The following is a 6000-nucleotide window of genomic DNA, read 5'->3' as shown; positions in this document are numbered from 1 at the left end:
TCTTAGAGACCACCCTTCATACTCCCCTCTCATAGATCACCCTTCATGGCTCCTCCTCTCATAGACCACCCTTCATGGCCTCCTCTCAGAGATCACCCTTCATGGCTCCGCCTCTCAGAGACCACCCTTCATGTCCCCTCTCAGAGATCACCCTTCATGGCTCCTCTCATAGACCACCCTTTATGGCTCCTCTCATAGACCACCCTTCATGGCTCCCCCTCTCAGAGACCACCCTTCATTGGTCCCCCTCTCAGAGACCACCCTTCATTGGTCCCCCTCTCAGAGACCACCCTTCATTGGTCCCCTTCTCAGAGACCACCCTTCATGGCCTCCTCTCAGAGACCACCCTTCATGGCTCCTCCTCTCAAAGACCCCCCTCTCATGGCTCCGCCTCTCAGAGGCCACCCTTCATAGCCCCCTCTCATAGACCACTCTTCATGGCTCCCTCTCAGAGACCACCCTTCATACCCCCCTCTCAGAGACCACCCTTCATGGCTCCTCCTCTCAGAGACCACCCTTCATGGCTCCTCCTCTCAGAGATCACCCTTCATGGCTCCGCCTCTCAGAGACCACCCTTCATGGCTCCTCTCATAGACCACCCTTCATGGCTCCTCTCAGAGACCACCCTTCATTGGTCCCCCTCTCAGAGACCACCCTTCATTGGTCCCCCTCTCAGAGACCACCCTTCATTGGTCCCCCTCTCAGAGACCACCCTTCATTGGTCCCCCTCTCAGAGACCACCCTTCATTGGTCCCCTTCTCAGAGACCACCCTTCATGGCCTCCTCTCAGAGACCACCCTTCATGGCTCCTCCTCTCAAAGACCCCCCTCTCATGGCTCGTCCTAGACTCCTCCTAACTAGAGATGAGTGAATCTCCAGCCTCCATGTCCTGAACTACTCACAACTAGACTAGATGGAGCAGGTGGTCTTTTCCTGCTGACAGTCTTCTATGTTTCTAACTAAATATTCACCAGACACACAGAAACACTGCTAACAATGCCAGATACCCCTCTATATCAGACATAGTGATATAGAGGGGGTCACACATAGTGATATAGAGGGGTCACACATAGTGATATAGAGGGGTCACACATAGTGATATAGAGAGGGGTCACACATAGTGATATAGGGAGAGGGGTCACACATAGTGATATAGAGAGGGGTCACACATAGTGATATAGGGAGAGGGGTCACACAGTGATATAGGGAGAGGGGTCACACATAGTGATATACAGGGGGTCACACATAGTGATATAGAGAGGGGTCACACATAGTGATATAGAGAGGTCACACATAGTGATATAGAGAGGGGGTCACACATAGTGATATAGAGAGGGGTCACACATAGTGATATAGAGAGGTCACACATAGTGATATAGAGAGGGGGTGGCTCCTCTCATAGACCACCCTTCATGGCTCCCCCTCTCAGAGACCACCCTTCATTGGTCCCCCTCTCAGAGACCACCCTTCATTGGTCCCCTTCTCAGAGACCACCCTTCATGGCCTCCTCTCAGAGACCACCCTTCATGGCTCCTCCTCTCAAAGACCCCCCTCTCATGGCTCCGCCTCTCATGGCTCGTCCTAGACTCCTCCTAACTAGAGATGAGTGAATCTCCAGCATGCTCGGGGTCCATCCAAACCCTATTGTTCAGCATGTGATTACCGGTGACTGTAGTTGGATGCAGCCCTACAGAGTCCATATTTAACCTAAATAGAGGCTTTGGCCTATGACTGTATCCATGTTTTCCAGAAAGCCTTGTGGCTGGATCCATCTTCTTCAGCCATTGGGAATCAAAAAACGAGCACTCAGGTTTGGATGGAGCCAGGGCATGCTGGAGATTCACTCATCTCTAGTCCTAACCCAATCTCAGAGCCTACAGCCCACAGCTCCTCTGCTGCACATGGCTCCCCCTTCACATAGACTGCTGCAGCTTATAGGTGCCCTCTTCTATAGACTGCTGCAGCTTATAGGCTCCCCCTTCACATAGACTGCTGCAACTTATAGGTCCCCTCTCCTCTATAGACTGCTACAGCGTATAGGCTCCCCCTTCACATAGACTGCTGCAGCTTATAGGCTCCCTCTCCTCTATAGACTGCTGCAGCTTATAGGCTCTCTCTTCTATAGACTCCTGCAGCTTATAGGCCCTCTCTTTTATAGACTGCTGCAGCTTATAGGCCCTCTCTTCTATAGACTGCTGCAGCTTATAGGCTCCCTCTCTTCTATAGACTGCTGCAGCTTATAGGCCCCCTCTCTTCTATAGACTGCTGCAGCTTATAGGCCCTCTCTTTTATAGACTGCTGCAGCTTATAGGCCCTCTCTTCTATAGACTGCTGCAGCTTATAGGCCCTCTCTTCTATAGACTCCTGCAGCTTATAGGCCCTCTCTTTTATAGACTGCTGCAGCTTATAGGCCCTCTCTTCTATAGACGGCTGCAGCTTATAGGCCCTCTCTTCTATAGACGGCTGCAGCTTATAGGCCCCCTCTCTTCTATAGACTGCTGCAGCTTATAGGCCCTCTCTTCTATAGACTGCTGCAGCTTATATGTGACATTTCAAGGAGCTGGGGTTATTTAGCATTAGAAAAACATGACCACTGCCTTCTAGAGACAGCATCGCGCGTCTCTAGGTCAGGTGCGGTTTGCAGTTAGGCTCCATTCACTTAAATGTAAAAGAGATGCAAAACCGGAGACAAGAGTTGTGCTGTCTCTGGAAGAAAGCGGCCATGTTTTACGAACGCTGGATAACCCCTTCAACCCAGTCATTGCAAGTTTAACTTTCATTTCTTCCTCCATAACACTTCGTTTGCCATCTTGCTTTTTGAGGGATTAATTGTGCTGTGTAATGAAATCTATGGGAGGTCAAACCAGCAGCGGCTGTGGGTCATGTGACACGTTAGAGCAACAACTCTAAGACGCCAGATGTAACAGTAATATACAGCATTAAAGAGAACCTGTCACCCCAGGCAGCAGGCAGCCCCCCCCCGGATAGGGCTCTACATACACACCGTCCCACCGCCTGCACACTTAATATGCAAATGAGCTGAGATGAGTCCTATGGCCATTCATTTGCATATTAGCTCACAGATGGGCTGATAGTGAGATCTCCGCAGGCAGGACCTGCATCGGGAGCAGGTATGTATGCAAGGCCCTGTCCAGGGGTGGGCTCAAGGGGCTGCCGGGGAGACAGGTGCTGCAGCGGTCACAAAAAGGCCGCTCTCCCCTTGTTCTGGCGATCCAGTAACGTCACTCGAGCACCGAAACCAGAGACAGGACAGAGCGGCCTCTTGTGACAGCTGCGGCCACAAGAGTGACTGATAGGGAGGGAGCCAATGGCTGCTGCAAAGTAACTGTGAGCGCTTGTTACCAGCATTTATAGTTACTGTGCAGAGGGGAGCAGCGCAGCTCAGTATGCAGGTATACTGAGCTGCAGCAGGGGTCTGGACAGCTGGCCTCTGCGGTCCACCAGTTGAGGACCCCTGGCCTAGAGTAATGGAGAACATATCTATATCCACACATACACTATAGAGGATATATATGTATATCTGTGCCCCAGAGCTTACAGTAATGGAGGACAGGAGCCCGGGGCAGAGGAGAGATCATACTTATTTGACATGAATGGCCGAGATCATGTGCGTCACTAATAGCGGCCGTACGTTATCGACAACTGTTCTCTCCCCCTGCTTTCCCATACACATGAACACAGCTGTATGGTCACCCATTCCCTACAGGGAGAGATAAGAGGCAGCAGGTTTATTCCTCCGAGAACAAAAGGATCAGTTGTTAAAAATCTCCCCCTTCATATACATAGTCTTAAGGGTACAAACACACACAGCAAATACGCAGCAGATTTGATACTGTGTTCAGTTATTTAGATCTAATCTGCTGCGTATCGCAGCAGTAAATACGCAGCGTATAAGCCGTGTGTGTTTGTACCCTTAAGGACAACTCCAGCAGGACAGGAAAAAAATAAACAAAAAACAGACACACAGATCATACTTACCATCACTCCGGTGATAATCAACACTTGAATCCCCAGCCGCCCGCGACTCCGTCACATCCGGCCCCAGTCTTCGGAACTCCCTCACTTGCAAGGTTTGTGTGAAGTGAATGGGAGAGAAAAGGCTGCCGGTGCACATGCGCACTGGCAGCCTTTTCATTGGCTGGAGCACATCACATGGCTTCCAGCAAGCTCAGCCAATCAGGGCTGAGCAAGCTGGGAGCCATGTGATGCGCTCCAGCCAATGAAAAGGCTGCCAGTGCACAAGTGCACCAGCAGCCTTTTCATGTCCCATTCACTTCAGCAGAAGACGAGGCCCGCCCTCTGCTGTGACGTCATTGTCACAAAATGGCGCCCGGGAGAAGAGGACGGGGTCAGAAAGGGGGGACTGGAGCCAGATAGGTTATTTAGACACATTACAAAGTTATATAACTTTGTAATGTGTGTTAAATAAGCTAAAAAAAAACACCGGAGTTGCCCTTTAAGATGTAAAGATTTGTCAGCCACGGGGGCCATTCAGTGAGATAAGTGCGTGTTTGCAGCACCTTTACACAGCATCACAAATCAAACAGCCGGGCTGCATAAACAATTACTATTGTTTATGCAGCCCTGGAAAGTAACAGCAAAGATATGTGTATATAGGATATACTGTACATATAGGATATGTATATATCTGTGCTGTCAGTGTATACTTACCAGCCATGCTTCTTGTGATCCCACATCCTTCAGGGCCCTCCTCCACTGGCTGTCAATCATCCTGAAGGCTGGGCCTGAAGATGAGAACAGGAGGACTAGAGAGCCGGATAACACAGCAGCATGGATGGTAAGTATACACTACTGCTTGACATCTGGAAACTAACAGCACAGATATATAGGTCTCCTCTATGTATATAGTATATACATTTCCGTTTCACTTTATCGTTATTGGCCAGATAAACGTTTACACAAGGAGATGCATGGCAGATAACAATAAATCTCGAAGCCTGGCCTGAATACCCGGTAAGGTGTTTTCCCCCGTCCTTGGCCGATCGCTGTCACTTTTACACCGGACGATTACCATTTGCAGGTGCGTTTCTAGTAACACACATGGCTTATAATCAGACCGTGTGAAAGGTCCTTTATACTACAGTTACAGCTAGAGCTGCATTCACAATTCTGCCCATCTGTAAGTGATGCGCTTTTCATTCAAAATGAATGTACCCGTTCCTCCCCCTTGAAGCCTGCACCATCCTCTCCTCTATGCAGCATCTCCCCTTTAAAGTGTACCTGTCGTTATAACTTTCAAAATCTAAATCAACACTAGATGTGATATAAAGCAAGTTTTCAATTTACATTCATTATTTGATTTTTTGTCATCATGGAAAACATGGCACTTCCTGTTTTCTCAAAATAAAAAAAAAAATAAAAACAGGAAGTCCTGTGTATCCCAGGCCATCTGAGCACTCACAGAAAAGGCAGTCATATGATTGATGGACACATTGAACCCTGACTCTCTGTCCTGGCCGGGAATTCCTGCGTTTAGTCCGTTTTTTGTTCTTTTTCAACCATCACAAAGTCTGCCTTTAGGAGACTGGACCTGGATACAGTAAGTATAGCTGTTATATAGCTGCCTTTAGGAGACTGGACCTGGATACAGTAAGTATAGCTGTTATATAGCAGCCTTTAGGAGACTGGACCTGGATACAGTAAGTATAGCTGTTATATAGCTGCCTTTAGGAGACTGGACCTGGATACAGTAAGTATAGCTGTTATATAGCAGCCTTCAGGAGACTGGACCTGTATACAGTAAGTATAACTGTTATATAGCTGCCTTCAGGAGACTGGACCTGGATACAGTAAGTATAGCTGTTATATAGCTGCCTTTAGGAGACTGGACCTGGATACAGTAAGTATAGCTGTTATATAGCTGCCTTTAGGAGACTGGACCTGGATACAGTAAGTATAGCTGTTATATAGCAGCCTTCAGGAGACTGGACCTGTATACAGTAAGTATAACTGTTATAT

Source organism: Dendropsophus ebraccatus, chromosome 1, assembly GCF_027789765.1.
Source record: "Dendropsophus ebraccatus isolate aDenEbr1 chromosome 1, aDenEbr1.pat, whole genome shotgun sequence".
Lineage (NCBI taxonomy): Eukaryota > Metazoa > Chordata > Amphibia > Anura > Hylidae > Dendropsophus > Dendropsophus ebraccatus.
This window is presented reverse-complemented; position numbering follows the sequence as displayed.